We start from the raw sequence: 17,291 nt of genomic DNA, 5'->3' as shown, positions 1-17,291 counted from the left end.
ACTGTCAAAATACATTTTTGTGCAAAAAAAAGTGACAGTAGTGAATAGTGATCAAGTGGTGACAGATGTGGGGATTACAAATCTATACATTCAATATATACATATATACACAATCAATTTTTCGAAGGCCATTCCTGATGGATGTCTAGAGATAAGCAATTTCTTTAAGTTTTGGAATCCTAGATATCAATGGTTTGTTGTGAGATGTCGACGTTTCAACCCTTCTGCGCCTCTGTCTAAGGTCGCGTTGGGTCTTTTTCAAGACAAGGTGTGCTGCACGACAGTCCACAGAGAGCAGGTCGTTTTTAATCGCCTGTGAAGATTGAGGCTCAATGGCCTTGAGATCCTCTTCCAAGTTGTGAAGGGGAGTTGACCGCTGGCTCGGAGGTCCAAGGGTCAAGCTGACACATCGCAGCAGACCCGTGGACCTCCGTGGCGCTCTTCTACCGGGCCGCCGCCCCTCCGCGCGCTGTGTGTGGGCGCTCGCGCTTGCCGCTGGACCTCCGTGGGCTCTTGGGTGGGGGCGCCGGTTTCCGGGGTGCAGCAGCGGCCCTCGGGCCTGTGTGCGCACCGGAGCCAGGGCCTTGATTTGCGGGACTGGGGCGGGGAGCGGGACCATTCGCCCGGCGGTGGGGGTGGGTGGCGGCAGCGGCTGCGGCGCCACGGGGCGCTTCCTTTTGCCCGCTGACGGCCCCGCCTGGGCACTACACGTGGGGATCCTCATCTCCCACTTACCCTCCTGTGCTGGACTCAGCGGGAGGGACGCTCCCACACTGCTCTGCCCACCGTGAGACCTGCTTCGCCGACGGGCTTTGGAGCAGCGGGCCACGGAGGTCACTGTACCCTGATGCTGTCGGAGGTGGACGCAGGAATGCTTACTCACGCCAACGCTTGGTCACTCCACCGCCCAGTCCGGCGCCACACATTGCGACCTGGTTCGACTTGCTTCAGCCTGAGGCCTAGTACTGCACTGCTACATTCTTCTGCGCTATAGGCCGCAGCGCATTCTTTCACTGGAGTCAACGCTATTCCCACTGCTTGATCATGGGGAAGAGGGACCCGAATCAGAGAAAACTAAGTTTTGACAAGACACCCCCCATTGTTACAGACCCTCCACCAGGATCATCTACCGGGGCTACCGGCTCCACCGGCTCCGCAGACATGGGAGACACCGCCGCCGTGGTAGCTGCCTTGATGAGTGAAATGCGAGCAGGCTTCAAGGCGCTTGATACCGGCTTCGACAACCTAGACCAGAAAATTGCGGATATGGGCACCAAAGTGCAGGCCCACGACCGGCGACTGGACTTGGCTGAATCCAGGATATCTGATGCGGAAGATGGTGCCGCTAAAGCACTTAAATGACTGGAACGAGTTGAGAAAATACTTAAGGACGTGGCCATGAAAAATGAGGACTCGGAAGAACGTGGTCGGCGCAACAATATCCGAATTCTTGGTGTGGCGGAGACGACAGCGACGGGCCGTTTTGACACTTTTGTTGAGCATCTCTTCATTGAACTGTTCGGCAAGGATACCTTCACGGCTGGCTTTGTGGTTGAACGGGCGCATAGATCTCGGGGTCCTAAGCCTCGCCCTGGTCAACCCCCAAGGCCCATAATCGCCAGGATCATGAACTTCCGGGATCGCGATGCCGCGCTTCGTGCTGCCTGCGAGGCCGGCGAGGTGAGGTGGCAGGGCAGCGTCTTATCCTTCTTCACAGATTTCACGCTCATGGTGCAGGAGGTCCGCCGCAAATATAATGGGGTCAAAGCAACTCTTCGTAATCTTGGTTTAAAGTACGGTATGCTGTATCCGGCCAGATTGAAGGTCGATGTTAACAGCAGATATCGCATCTTTTACTCCCCCACGGAGGCTCTGGACTTTTGTCTGGGTTACAGACGGCAGGGCTACCAATCAGCTTCAGGATCCGCAGCACATTCACCGGCCCGCAATGACACACAGTCCAGCGCAGACTTATTTGCTGAGGCTGGCCAAGGCTGAACTCTCTCTATTGGCTAACTTTTGGGACCTGCTTGCAGTGTTGCTGATTTGATGTGGCCTTTTCTGACACTTGTTCAATTGTCACCGCTACTGAGGTCGCTTTAACCGGGATGCCCGCATGGTGTGGCGTTGCTACTCCCTTTGGCGAACGCCTTTTTGTCTTACTTCTTTGGGGTTTTGTTTTTTTCGCTGCATTTTCGATTAATGGCATGACCATTACCTTTTCAGTTTTGTAACTTCTCTCAGCGCTTGTTTGGGGATTGCCTCTTTGGGGATACTGGGAGGCTGGGTGGCGGGTGGTGGGTGGGGAATGTTTTTTTTGTTTGGTCATTTTTGATTGTGAGTATTGGTGGGACTCATGGGAGCGGACTGTTCGATGCAAGCTTGATTGTCCCTCTTTTTTGGGATGGCGCTATGGCCAGGTTAGGTCTGCAGTCTGGCCTGTCCAGACTCACGCTTATGTCATGGAATGTTCGCGGCTTGAACAACACATGAAAGAGCAAACAGGTGCTGAACTATGCGGCACGACACAAGGTTGATGTCCTTTTTCTGCAAGAAACTCACTTGGCGCAGGCTGATGCTTCCTCGATGGCTCAGGGATGGGGGCACACAGAGTTTTTTCGAATTACAGTAGATATGCCAGGGGTGTTGCAATACTTGTGCACAGACGTGTTCCCTTTGTATTAACTGGTAGTAAGTCGGACAAAGAGGGCCGGTATGTGCTGATCACTGGAGTGCTGATGGGGTACAAGATTGCACTGGTAGGGGTTTATGGTCCCAACGTAGACTCTCCCGCCTTTTTTCAGGGCCTCCAACTGACGCTGCTTCACTCTGACATTGATCTTTTAGTGATGGGTGGAGACTTTAACCTGTTAATGAACCCGAGTAGAGACAGTACCTCCCCTTCCCCGGACTGCAAGAGTCAAGCCAGATCAGTACTTGCAGAAATTTGTACACATTTTTCCCTCATTGATATAGAGGCTCGACTGCATCCTACTGCTCCAGAGTATACACATCACTCAGGCTTCCACAACACTAGCACTAGAATTGACTACTGGCTCCTCTCCCCTGGCATCGCTGGTTGGGTGGACGGCCTCTCTACCCTGCCGCGTATGCTGTCAGACCACTCCCCCATTGTTTTAAATCTATTGGTCCCTAGGCTGGGGGGCTATGAAAGACAGTGGCGCTTCCCTGGTAGAGCCCTACAAGATCCGGTTTTTAAGGAGGAGATCCGTGGCGCCATTGATGAGTACTTCGATATTAACAGCGGCACAGTGGATTCCTGGGCCACGTTATGGGAGGGTTTCAAAGCCACCATTCACGGGGTTTGTATTACTAAACACGTGGGGGCTCTGCGGGAGATCCGCTCCACCTTGACCCGCATTGAAACCGATATTTCCGCACTAGAAAGGGAAATACTTGCATCCCCATCGACATCCAGGGAGGCCAGACGGCTGGCATTGCTTTTGGAGTTCCGGGACACTGCAGACAGGGAACTGCGACTCATGGGCAAACACTACACGGCACGTCAATATGGTGAAGGTGAATGACCGGGCAAACTGTTAGCGCAGATGCTCCGTCCTCCTCGCCAAGCGGCCTATATATCAGACATTGTGGACACCTTAGGGCACACGACATTACTCCACTCCCGCTATATGCAACACTTTCTTGTCATACTACAAAACCTTATACACCTCCTCGCTTGTGGATGAGCGGCGCAACCCCGGCCCATATCTGAATGAGATTGCCATGGTGTTTCTCGAGAAACACATGCAGGAATTTCTAGCCATGCCCATAACTCCGGATAGCATTGTTGAGGCTATAGATTCATTGAGAGGCACCTCGGCCCCTGGCCTTGACGGTTACTCTGCTGATTTTTATAAGGAGTACAAAGAAGAACTTGTGCCAAAACTGGTTGAGGTCTACGCGGAGGCTCTTGAGTCTGGCGTTCTCCCTCCCACGCTCCGGGAGGCGGTAATTGTGCTTCTTCCCAAGCCGGACCGCGACGCCTCCTTATGCAGCTCTTATAGGCCCCTGTCCCTATTAAATTTGGACGATAAGATTTTGGCTAAAGTTCTTGCGATCCGTCTGTCACTGCTGATGGAATCCATTATTTCACCGGCCCAATCCGGTTTTGTTCCGCACAGGTCTACCTCCCTCAAACTGCGGACACTGTTCTCGGTTTTGCATAGAATCGACCCTTCTAACCCCGCTGCAGCGGTGTTTTTGGATGCCAAAAAGCCATTCGACACTTTGGAGTGGCCCTTTTTTCTATCGGTTATGAGGCGTATGGGTATGCCGGAGCTGTTTGTGGCGACGGTTGAACTGCTGTACACAGCCCCCACTGCCCTGATCCGTTTAAATGGCACCCTCTCTGCGAACTTCACTCTCTCACAGGGCACCCGTCAGGGATGCCCCTTATCCCCTCTGCTGTTCATCCTTGCGATGGACCCTCTGGTGCGCCATTTTCAAGAGAAACCCATCCACCATGGACTTCAGTTTCGCACTGGACCTCTACTCGTCTCTTTATATGCGGACAACACAATTTTATATGTTCGGACGCCTCAGACCAATTCGGACCCCTTGTTGCTGGAGATAGCCCGATTTGGCGAATTCTCAGGCCTTCGCATAAATTTGCACAAATCTGTAATTTTTCCGCTAACCCCCTCCACCTCGCAATGGATGAGTGCTTTCCCTCTTGAATGGAACACGGACTCCGTGAAATATCTGGGAATCCATGTCCATTTGGACACGGTATCTATCGTCCGCTTAAACTATGGCCGTTCCCTAGACTTTTTGGAAGACAATACGGAACGTTGGCTTCGACTTCCCTTGTCTATGGCTGGCCGGATTGCTATTATCAAAATGATCGTACTCCCTCGGTTTTTGTATTTATTTAACAATATCCCTATCCCCCTTACCAGGATCTTTTTTTCACAACTTCGATCCGTCTTGTTACGTTTAGTATGGGGCGGAAAAACCCCCGAGTAGCCTGGCGTACACTATCGCTTCCTTATGAGCGGGGCGGCTTCGGGGTGCCCGATTTTTTCCTTTATTATCTAGTTGCACAGTGCTCGTATGCCTACTCCTGTTTTCACCCGGACGCCAGGATTCTTTATCTGAGACCTGAGGCCGATCTGACGCTTCCTGTGGCCCTTGCTTCGATCCTCCCCGAGACCCCCAAGACATACAAACAGTCTCCACTACGTGCTGGGCCTGGGAAAAGCTGCGACGGCTACTGCGACTCGAAAAGCTATATTCCCCTGCCCTTCCGCTGCCTAACTCTCACTAGTTCCCGATCACTGGTGAGCCGGTGGTGCGACGCACACTATCCAAATTCCATCTGGCCACATCCCGGATGGCCATGTTTTTTCCATAACAGAAGACCAGCGATTTACGGATCGAACGTTTATGGACTCTTTCACACTGACTAGGGTTAGATCCATGCTTCGTGCTGAGTTTCGCACATTCCCACTCCCCCCTGAAAACGCTGACATGCTCACATTCATAATTCAGAATCAGACAGGATCGCATGTGGTCTCGAAGCTCTACAAACTCTGTCTGGCCTCGCTTCCTTTCTCGGATGCAGCGGTGCGGACCGCGTGGGAAGACGACCTTGGCACCCAGATTACAGACGACCAATGGGCGGCATGCTGCACTGCCACTAGGAAAGTGTCAATTAACAGCAGGCATAAGCTTATACATTTTAAATTTTTTGAGGCGGGTTTATCACACTCCGGCACTTGCTCATAAGATAGATGCCAACAAACTGCACTCCTGCCCCAAATGCAAGGCCCCACAAGCTGACTTCACACACCTGTCCTGGACGTGCCCGCTTTTGCAGGAATATTGGCTCCAGGTGCACAAGACTCAGGGCGACATTTTGGGCCTGACATTGGTACCCACTCTGGAAATTGCACTGCTTGGTTATGTGGTCAATTTCCAGCGTCCACTCCGTAAACTGGCTGCCATTGGCTTTCTATTGGCAAAAAGGGAGATAGTGTGTGCTAGACGTCCCCCCACCGTACAGGCTTGGCTCCGCAGCCTGGCCTATTGCAACGTTAACAGTGTGGAATACTGCGAACAGCTTCCGTCTGCTTCCCGGCCATTGGACATTTGGGGGCCATATCGCTCATATGTTGCGAAACTTACCAAGGAAGCGCAAACCCAGGTGATTGGCTCCATTGTGCCTGAGGGTGTGGCCTGAGGTGGTTTGTGGGAGGGTGCTGTTCCCATCCGCTTTGCTGTTTTTTTTTTTAAAGATGTTGCATCAAGACCGCACACACGGAAGCGGACAATGGTGGTGAATGGAATAACTTGTGTGCTGAATGTCTCGACCTAATTTGTGCCTATTACTCGACTGGTAACACCTTCCTTCTTTAGTGCTACCTGCAGTGGCCTGAACTGCAGCGGACTATAGTGATGCTTGCATACTCTTGATTATTGTCCTGTACTTAACAAATTATTGTGCTAATTGTTCTGCTCCTATGTTCTCATGTGCTCACAGTTATGATTTGTCTCTTGCGTTTATTTTATTTCTTTATTTTCTTTCACATATTGCTATGTTTATGATGTCACTGAAAGCAGAAATGGAAATATGCAATGCGATATGCTCACTTACCGTGATCCCTTTGCGCGAATGCTGGTTACCTGAACAATGTTACATATGGGGCCTGTTGGAGGCCTATTTGATTTTTTTATGTGCAAAAGTGGATTGCTTATTTTGCTCAATAAAAAGATTTAAAAAAAAAAAACTATTGTGGCAGACAATGGTCATACCGAGACCACTGTATTGGATCTCATCGATATCCCTACCTTTGGGGTGATTCTTGGCATTCCATGGCTTGAATTGCACAATCCAAAAATCGATTGGATTAAACGAACAGTCTCCCTAGGGTCATCGTATTGTAAACTGCATTATTATCAGGAAACAAAAGACCCAGTGATGCCCCTTTTCTGTGCAGCTGTGGGTCTTGAGATAACATGTATTCCTACTGAGTACCAGGTCTTTTCTGATGTATTTGACCCAGTTAAGGCTACAAAATTGCCTCCTCACAGGGTCTACGATTGCCGAATTGATTTAATTCCCGGAGCAGTGTTACCGTGTAGTAGGATATATGCTCTGACTGAATCCGAGAATGAATACTTAAGAACGTATTTGGATGACCTATTAGAAATAGGGTTCATTCGCCACTCCACATCACCAGTCGCATCGCCACTTTTCTTCGTGGCTAAGAAGACTGGTGACTTGATAGCGTGCATCGAATATCGCGCTGTGAATAAGGCGACAATCAAAAACAGATGTCCACTACCATTAATTCCAGTACTACTCAATCAGGTTAAAGGCTCCAGTGTTTACACTAAGTTAGATCTAAGAGGGGCTTACCACCTAATTTGCGTTAAGGAGGGCGATGAGTGGAAAACTGCCTTCCGAACAAAATTTGGGCTCTTTGAATATACGGTTATGCCGTTTGGTCCGGCTGCGTTTCAATACTTCATAAATGGAGTATTACATGATCTCTTGGATGTCTGTTGCATTGTGTACATAGATGATATCTTAATATATTCAAAGAATACTGAAGATCATGTGCAGCATGTCTGATCAGTTCTGAAAAGATTAAGAGACAATGCATTATATGTGAAATTAGAAACATGTGTGTTAAACACAGCTAACGTGGAATTCGTGGGATACTGGTTGTCCCCTGAGGGGATTCTTATGGATCCAAAAAAGGTGGAAGCAATTCTGAATTGGCCAGCACCAACCTCAATTAAAGATACACAAAGAATTTTGGGATTTGCGAATTTCTTCAGACGGTTCATCTCACGATTTACTGAAATTGTAGCACCAATCACTCATTTACTTAAGAAAGGGAAAAAGTTCCAATGGACAGAGGAGGCTGAAAAAGCTTTTAACAGTTTAAAGAAAGCATTCACCTCAGCACCCATTTTGGTGCATCCTGATCCGGATAGACCGTTTTTTGTTGAGGCGGATGCCTCACAAACCGCTCTAGGTGGTGTATTAATGCAAAAAGATCCAGAAACTGGGCATTTACATCCAATAGCTTTTCATACTCGTAAACTTCTGTTAGCAGAACAGATTTACACCATTGCCGAACGTGAATTGTTGGCGATTAAAGATGTGTTCCAAGAATGGAGGCACCATCTCTTAGGAGCTAAACACACCATCACCATTTATTCTGATCACAAAAATTTGCAATTTTATTCTACGGTGAAAGCGTTTACTCCTAGACAAATGCAGTGGTTGCCATTTTTTTTAGTGAATTTGATTTCTTAATTACTTATCGTCCAGGAAACAAACAACTGTTATCTGATACCTTATCACGTTTGGTTTGTAACAAGCATCAGGATCAGAATAAAGAATCACAAAGTATCATTCCAAAATAAAGGATTATAGCTGAAATTCATTCAGACACTTTCCTTGAATTGATCAAGAACCAAATTGGGACTCTTGATCCACAACAATGGTTATCACAGAAAAATAACACGACAAGTGAGGGTTTTTTCTTTCATACGAACAAACTTTTTGTTCCTACAAAGGAATTACAGAATCAAGTATTGCAATGGACTCATGATTTAGCTATGGCAGCTCACCCAGGAGTAAACAAAACTCTTGAACTATGTCAACAATATTTCTTGTGGGATTGAATGACTTCAGACGTTCAACAATACATCAAAGCTTGTCCGGTATGTACACGTCAAAAAGCCCTACACACAGCTCCAACGGGATTGCTTCAACCTATGGTAATTCCTCCACATCCATGGCACACAATTAGTTTAGATTTTATTACTGATTTGCCCAAATCGAATGGTTTCACTACTATACTAGTTGTGGTAGATTTATTGTCTAAAATGGGACACTTTATTCCATTGCGTAAAATGCCAACAGCAGCTGAATATAGTGATGTTTTCTTGGCCAATATTGTAAAACTTCATGGCCTCCCAAGTAAAATTATTTCAGACAGAGGCCCGCAATTTATTTCAAAATTTTGGACGCAACTCAGTAAACAACTGGGAATTGAATTGGCCTTGTCATCATCTTTCCATCCCCAGACAGATGGCCAAACTGAAAAAGTAAACCAGTATCTAGAACAGGGTTTGCGTTGTTTATTTTCTACCATGACTAATAACTGGGACGAGGTATTACCATGGGCAGAATTTTCATACAATAACACCTCACATGCTGCATTAGGATGTTCTCCCTTTTATTTTTTAACTGGTCAACACCCTCGATCCATTCCTGTAATCATACCAGAAAAACAACAAGCTATGCCGGCAGTTACTGACAGATTGACAAAATTGTTAGACATTCAGGAACGAGTTATGAAAAATTGGACTAAGAAAAAAGTAAGAATGAAAACCTCAGCTGACAAACATAGGTTATCAGCTCCCTCATATAAGGAGAGGCAATTAGTCTGGTTATCTACTAGAAATATCCAACTAGAGGGTCCCAAAAAACTAAAACCAAGATATATTGGCCCATTTGCAATTGAGAAAGTCCTGAATCCAGTTTCTGTTAGGTTGATTCTTCCTGAAAATTATGCAATTCACCCAGTTTTCCATGTTTCCCTCTTGAAACCCCATGACCCAACAACACGACCTGACAACCCTCCACCTCCAGTTCTAGTTGGAGATCATCTTGAATATGAGGTGAAAAAGATATTAGATTCAAAACGTGTTCGAGGTCGTCTCTATTACCTTATTGACTGGAAGGGTTACAATCTTTCTGAAAGATCATGGGAACCTGAAAGTAATGTGCATGCCCCAAAGTTAATTAGGTCATTCCATGCGCTACATCCGGACAAACCTCATCCTGTGAGCCTTTTGGGGGGAGGAACTGTTAAGGGAGCTCACGCTGCTATTTGTTAAATCTTCTCCTCCCACTTACCATTCAAGCTGTCTATAAAGTTATGTGTATTGGAGTACCTTTTGCTTGTTTCTTTTAATGCACAGTTTATTAATTACAGGTAGCAATGCTTGTTTTATTTATTGTTGCCCAATGTACAATTTTCATGCATTGCACTGACGAGGCAGGCTCCGCGTGCAGTGCATGCAAATGAACAACTGCCGCTCGCCGACACTATAAAAGGGAGCGCTCGTGAACGTGACGGTGCTTCGCTTCATTGCATCGCGTCACCACAAGCGCTCTGGATCCAGCTCCTTTTCTGGTTATTCCTCCGTTCTTCTCCAGTCCCCCTGAGTCCCGCGTACGCCTCCCTTTCCCTTCTCCCAGCCCCTAGAGTATTATTCCCCACTTACCTGATCCTGCGCGGCTGTCTGGATTCGTCTGCAGTCTAAGGAACCTCGGATGTCACCGGAACCGGCCCCTCCTCACAGGAAACCCAGCCAGCAGCTGCAGACACGGAAATAAGGACAGTAAGCCTTGAGTTGCTTAGCAACTACCTTGCCTAGGAATGAGACTGTAAAAAGACATTCGGAAATCTTACATATCCAGTTCTTGTATGTTAACTTCAGCAATAGTAAATAAGCCTTGGACATTTTAACTGCAATTGAATTTAACAAGCATAAGTCAATGCAAATGAAAAGTTACAGTGTTGGGGCATAATCATGTGAATAATGTTATATTATGCTAATAAGATGTGCAAATAGGCACTGGGACAATTAGAATAAACAAGCACCGGACAATTTAAGGCTTGCAGAGATAAAGAAACACAGACAAGTCAACTGTGAATTGTGATTATTTACAACGTACAGTGTGCGTGAACACTGTATTCTCAGTAAAGTCATTGTAAAGGTTTAAGAGAGGTCAGCCATTACTCTTTTAGTAGTGTACAGATTAGTAGGGTGTTTGTGCCTTTTTTTATTGTCTTTTCCAGAATAGAACCCCAGTTGAAGACTCTTCTTCCAGGGTCTTCAGGTATGTGTTCATGTTGAACTGTTGAGTTAACGCTTGCAAGTAATCACTAACCTTGCTAATAACCTGAGCATGATCATTGTGTTGGAAAAGACAAGATAATCTTTTTGTATTGTTTTAAAGGGCTGAAGTCCAAGACAAGAGTCAGACTGTACTTGAGACCCAGTGAAGTGAAGGCATGGGCCTGTTGATAAATGGTGTGAAATATTCCATATACTTGTATCAGAAGAGAGAGTTGTTCATGAGACATTCTAGTAAAAGTCTTTTGACTTTGTTGTAAAAACAGAGGAATGCTTGCAGACAGCAAAAGCACGATCAAGGCCCAGAGCACTTCAAAGAGAAACTGTACCTGGACGAAGACCAGTGTTTTGTTTTGTTTCTCTCTCCACTACCCCTTTCCCTTGTGGACGAGTTAGCTTATAAAGAGTTTATATCCTTGCTAAGTTGGCTAGTTCGTGAGGAGGTTGGGACAATACAACATCAAGAAGGAAACAACCGGAGCGCCTCGTGTGATTGCGCAACACCAGGTCTGCCACCAAAAGACCATCCGAATAGGAGGCACTTTGCAAGGAGAAATTCTTATTTTGCTGTGACATTCTCCCTTCATCCCTCAGGAGCCTCCATACTATGCAGTTGTGCAGATCACATCATCTGCTTTTCCCTCCTTTGTCTTGATCAAATGTTCCTCACAGATGGTCTTGCCAAATTCATAAGTTGTGCTGAGCTGCACATATTCAACAATATATACACCTTTCATTACAGAAGCGGCTGCCAAGATTCCACTACAAGAAAGCAAATATAGTTCTCAGGCATCATCATGTCAATAAAGGATTTATTAGCTTTGATGCCAAAGCATCTACTCCTTTTATTTTCTTCAGATGGCTGGAAGTGTCTAAAAATGGCTTCCAAATTACTGATTTATTTGAATAGATGCACACTATAGGACGCTGCTAGCCTCTAACCTATATGGTGTGCATGAAAATGTCTTTCAAAGAACTGCTTGCCCTCATTGCTATTGCCTATCAGCGAGCTAATGTGTTGTTTTTGGAACTTTCAACCTTATCAGTGTTTCTTCAAGACCCTGACCATTTATTTATTTGAGATTTTATTTAGCGCTAACTAGACCCAAAGGGATCAGAGCGCTTTACAACAGTAAATATTGACATTAAAGATAACAAGTCCATACAGACACCCTAATCACACATCTCTGCCGAAGGCAGTCAACTTGCTAAGCTACGTTAGTAGCTCTTGTGACCCTTTTTGGGGCTTATAGACAATGGGCCATATGTATCAATGTTGGGTTTTGCGATTCTCAAATAGCAAATTTTTGAGAATCGCTAATTAAGAATCGCAAAATGAGATGTATGTAGATTTTGCAAAAAAAATTGCGAATCCTGCATATTCCTTAATTGCGAATCGCAAATTGTGATTCACAATTAAGGAACCCCCCCCCCCATTCATTCCTATAGGCCAGGAAGCCCATAGGAATGAATGGGAAGACATTCTCAATTTGCGATTAGCAATTAGAGAATCGCAAATTGAGAACGCAATTTCAAGTGTGCAAAGGTGTCAAAAGGACACCCTGTTGCATCCCTGAAATAAGCATGGGTGCACATTTGGCGCACATGCATGCCCTGAGGGCATGTATGTTCTCCACATCGCAAATTACCACCAACTTGAAGTTAGCGATTCCTTAAGGCCAAATTGCACTTTTTTGGTGCTTCTTACATTGCATTTAAGGAATCGCAATTTGCGATTCCTTAAATGCAATTGCAAAATAGGGAATCGCAAATTTTGCAATTCCTTATTTTGCGAGGCAGTTTTGCCATAAAACATACCATTAAGCCAAATTGCGAATTTCAGCGTTTGCGATTGCAATCTTGCTTTATACATATGGCCCAATATCTCTAACTGCAGGAAAATGAGCTGAGCGCTCTCTCACTGTATTCTACCAATTGCCAAATGGTGCTGGGGGCCTAGTTGTGCCCGGCTAGTGCACCAGGTGTGTTCCCTGTCAAAGCAGCCGGCAGCCTAAGTTGGCAGAAGGGTTCTAAGCTGCTGGTTCAGAAGTGGAGTCCAGATGTGCGGACACTGCACTCTGGATGCTGGTGAATGAACGGGTTTGACAGCAGGGTTCTGAGCTGCTGGTTCAGAAGTGGAGTCCAGATGTGCGGACACTGCACTCTGGATGCTGGTGAACGAACGTGTTCGGTGCCGGTGGGCAGCCAGGAGAAGAACTCCAATTGAACATTGCTCTCATGCTGTCTAATGTCTGCCAGTTAGCACGGGAGCCAGTGCAAGGCCCTCCGCCCTCCGATATGAAGTCATCCTCACAACACGACAGCTGCTTCAATTGGGAGCCCAAAATGGGTGGATGGCCTCAGCTGGATGGTTTTTAGCCCTGGGGCCACACTGTGGCGTCAGAGTGAGCCAGTGATGGGATGAGGAAGTCAAGAGTTGGCAGCAAGCTTTCCCTTTCAGCTACCAACTCAAATAGTGTGATGGTGCCTGCTGCTGTCTTATGTAAATGAGGCCCGTTAGCATAAGCATCCCTCCAGTCCGTTGTCCACCCTTTCTGACAATTATCATTTTCTTTTTATATAGCGCAGTATACCTCAAGTCTGCTGTTTCTAAGCACTGCAAACAATAGGTTGTGCCATTATACAATCTAAAAACTATTTATTACGTATTTATTTCCAAGGTTTTATATAGCGCTACTGGACCCGGGGGTATCAGAGCGCTTTACAAGATAGGTAAACAATTGCAATAAAGTAAAACAAAGTGCATGAAAAACATAAAATAGGGTAATAGAATGTGCTGGGTGTTTAGGGGCGATGGAGATCAATAGTGGGTGGGGGTGTTGAAGTTCAGAGGGAGAAGGGAGTGAAGAAAAGGGCAGATGCAGAATGAGAGACGGGGAGTGGGGTTAAGGAGGAGGCGAGAATCAGGGAGCAAGGAGTGTAGAGAGTCAGACATCAGTGAGGTTAGGTTCCCCAATATTTGTTGTGAAGGAGTATTTTCAGTCTTTTTTTGAAGAGAGGGTAGGAGGGGTTGCATCGAAGATCTTTGGGGAGAGAGTTCCAGATTGTGGGGGCGTTCCCAGAAAAAGCACCTGGAGCATCCAGCTTTTTGCAGTTTCTCAGCCAGGTAGGAGGGGGTGTTTAGGTGAAGGGCTTTGTGCGTGATACATTCAATCTTATAGGTGGATCTACCTTCTATTGGGAGCCAATTGAGGTTTTTAGGACCGGAGAGATGTGGTCCAATTTTTTACAATCGGAGATAAGTCTGGCGGCAAGGTTGAGGACAGATTTGAGCGGTGCTAGGTGGGCTTTAGGGGTGCCTGCGAGTGTGGCGTTACCATAGTCAATACGGGAAAGGACAAGCGATTGGACAACGGTTTTAAAGTCGTCTGCTGGTGTTAGACCTGTCAGCCCTTTGGGTGGTCCCTCCTATTATTTATTTATTTTTGTCCCCTTTTTGCCTTCCAACTCCTTTCATCTTTATGTCCACTTGACTTTTTGGTGTTGTTCTTGGGGTTAGGTGCTACCTCATTCCGTAACTTTTTGAGGCCTTGTCGCACTTTTCAGAATTAGTGAATACAGAGACACAAAATGGTGGCTGGTAACTGCCACATTTTTACCTCAGGGACCTGAGCCATAGGATTACACTGGGAGGAATCTAGAACCTTATGGCCCATTCTGGTGAACTGGACCTAGGGTATAAAAGGCCAGAACCTTGGAGGCCATTTTGTTCAGCAAGGAGTTGGTGGGAGTGCAGGTTGTGGCATCAGGGGGGGTTAGAACATTGTGAGGGTTGACTTCTCTAGAGGGTTGCTCCCTTATTTCTGTAATTCCCCCCTTCTGGCCATAGATCTGGCCTTACCCGAAATTTTCTCCTTTTGGACTCTGACTGAGAGAGTCGTAGTAAAAAGGGAAGGACTGACCCTTTCACTGGATGGACAAGGGAGACTGCTGGGCCCACGTCAAGCGGATCGATCAGTTGAATTTCCCCATTGGGAGGAAGAGCTGACTGGGAACTTTGACAACCTCTGGGGGAGACGGTGAGAGTCCGATCCCCTTTTCTCTCCCCCTGGTTCCTTCACGTGCTCACTCCTGCCCTGGCCTGTCCCTTCCTACCTGTGTGCGGAAGCGCTGCACCAAGGTCGCTCCTTCTTCCCTCCTTTCGGGGGCGGGTGGTGCGAGGACCCGCTGAGGTGGGGGAATTGCCCGACTCTCGGCCTCGGTATTGGAGGCGCGCCGGTGTTGTGGCCGGTCACTGAGGCGTCCGACTGCAGCGCAGTCGCGGTGGGGGATTCGGCGGCGCAGAGGGGGCGGAGCAGCGATGACGCGTCCCTGACAACGTGCAGATCTGAAGAGGATCCTGACGGCGGCGCTGAGGCGGCGGCACGGCAGTGCGGCCGCTGATTTCCCGCGCAGGCCCAGTAGAGCGCGGCTCTCAAGGAGGCAAAGTGGTGGCCTCGACATTCGGTAGGGCCAGAACATAGGCGGCTGCATCATCACTAGAGCGTATTTTCCCCACGCAGGCCCAGTGTGTGAGACGGCCGTGCGTGTGAGGGAATAGACGCTACATCTTAAAGCTCTAGGGGCGGCTCAGTTAACTCCAGCCACCTGAGATGACTGAAACAAAAACAAATTGCCCTACGGCCACAAGTAAGCAGGGGTCTGGGGGCTGGTGCGGGTTATAAACCCAGAGAGAACGATTTAGGGCCTAGTGGGCGGTCTGATCTCTGGAATATGAGTTAACTCTGTCGTGTAGCCCAGGGAGCTCGAGTGACAGAACCACTATATTGAGACTTACCAGACCTAGAACTATTGCTGGCTTTCATCCAAAGTTCAACCAAAAGCTAGAACAATTCACATGACCAGTTCTATTGCCTGTTTCAGATGAAAATTGATGCCTGTTCTTATTGGTGGAGGAGTGTGGCTCAATGCTTAGAGCGGCAGACCCTGATGCAGAGTTCTGGCCAGGGACCAGGGTTCGATTCCCGCCTCGGCAGGGTCTCGGGCTCAATTTCCTCGGACCTGTTAATTCTCGCCTCAGTGCCTATTCTAATCACGGGCCCCACACTGCAACCCTGGGCAATAGCTTGCTTAGCCTCCACACCGGCCCCAACAGCGCTAAGGATGCCTGGCTTTACCCTGGGAGTGGCCAGGAGTGGACACTTCACAGGGAAAGCCAGGAGGGGTTCCACAGCGGTATGAGTATCAGCGCCAGGAAGCCGTATACGCGACACCGCAAGGTGACCGTCTGGTGACAGTGCGCTCTATAAGTACCATGACATTTACATTTACATTTACATTTTACCAGGAGTGAACTATACTGTCTACTGCTGTGTCTTGGCATATTCTTATTTTACTAGAAAAGAGATTCATAGATGGTCTCCAGACGGCGGTAATGTGTAAACTTGCTTCTTTAAAGTGAAGTAGAATGTTTTCCTGCTAAGGTTGATTTGAATCACAAAAAGTATTGCCTGAAATATAAAGCATTAAGTAAATTACTAAATTCATTCTCCCCTAGAAAACCTAGACCTGGTACTAAATGTAATGTCGTGTGCTTAATGATGCAGGTAATCAAATGTGGATGTGCTTAATGTATTTAAACAATTCTTGACGGTCATAATAGGATAACTTGAGAAATTTTTTATAAAGCATTCCATATTTTCTAATCTGGTGTGGTGTCATTTTTAGTGGATGGGCGCTGGGTTGCTGTGAAAAGTGTGACGCAATCACAACACAAAGGTCTCTGAGTATAGTCCTTACTACTTGTGCCAGGTTACCCTAGGTGGACTGGTAACCCCGGGGTCCAACATAATTGGTGTACAGTGGTGGGATTAGAGCTTGTGTTTGCGTCTACTTAGCAGTGGCTTAGTGTACTCCACAGATCTACACCTGGAGTTTTCTCCTAGCGGACTCCCTAATTAATATTTTTGCTTTTCTAAATTTACTCCTGGTGGTGGGCGGAGGTAACTCACAGTTTACCCTCTTTTCTTATCTTCTTCCAAGTGGCTGTCCCTGACCCTAATTGGCAAAATGGAATTTGATCTGGAAGAATTGGAGACCTATACTGTGGCCCAACTCAGGGAATTGTGCCAAAGTATGGGAGTGTTTTTCAAGCGTGGTGCTAAAAAGGGGGAACTCCAAACCAGCTTGAGAGCGTGGGTGGCAGCTCATCCAGATGGGAAGGAGGAGGAGGAAGAGGGGGATCGGGACACTGTCATCGGAGTGGATGGACTGTACCAACCTGAGGTGGGGAACCTACTAACAGGTCCTAGGACACTTTCAAGGGAGGGCAGCAGTGTCTCTGTAAGGAGTTTGACCGAAGCCGAATTAGCTGACCGAAGAGAGAAAAGGCAGTTGAAGTGGGAGCTAGCTTGGTTGGA

This window comes from Lissotriton helveticus, chromosome 4_1 (genome assembly GCF_964261635.1).
Source record: "Lissotriton helveticus chromosome 4_1, aLisHel1.1, whole genome shotgun sequence".
Taxonomy (NCBI): domain Eukaryota; kingdom Metazoa; phylum Chordata; class Amphibia; order Caudata; family Salamandridae; genus Lissotriton; species Lissotriton helveticus.
The sequence above is the reverse complement of the archived record's forward strand: the minus strand, read 5'-3'. Positions refer to the sequence as shown.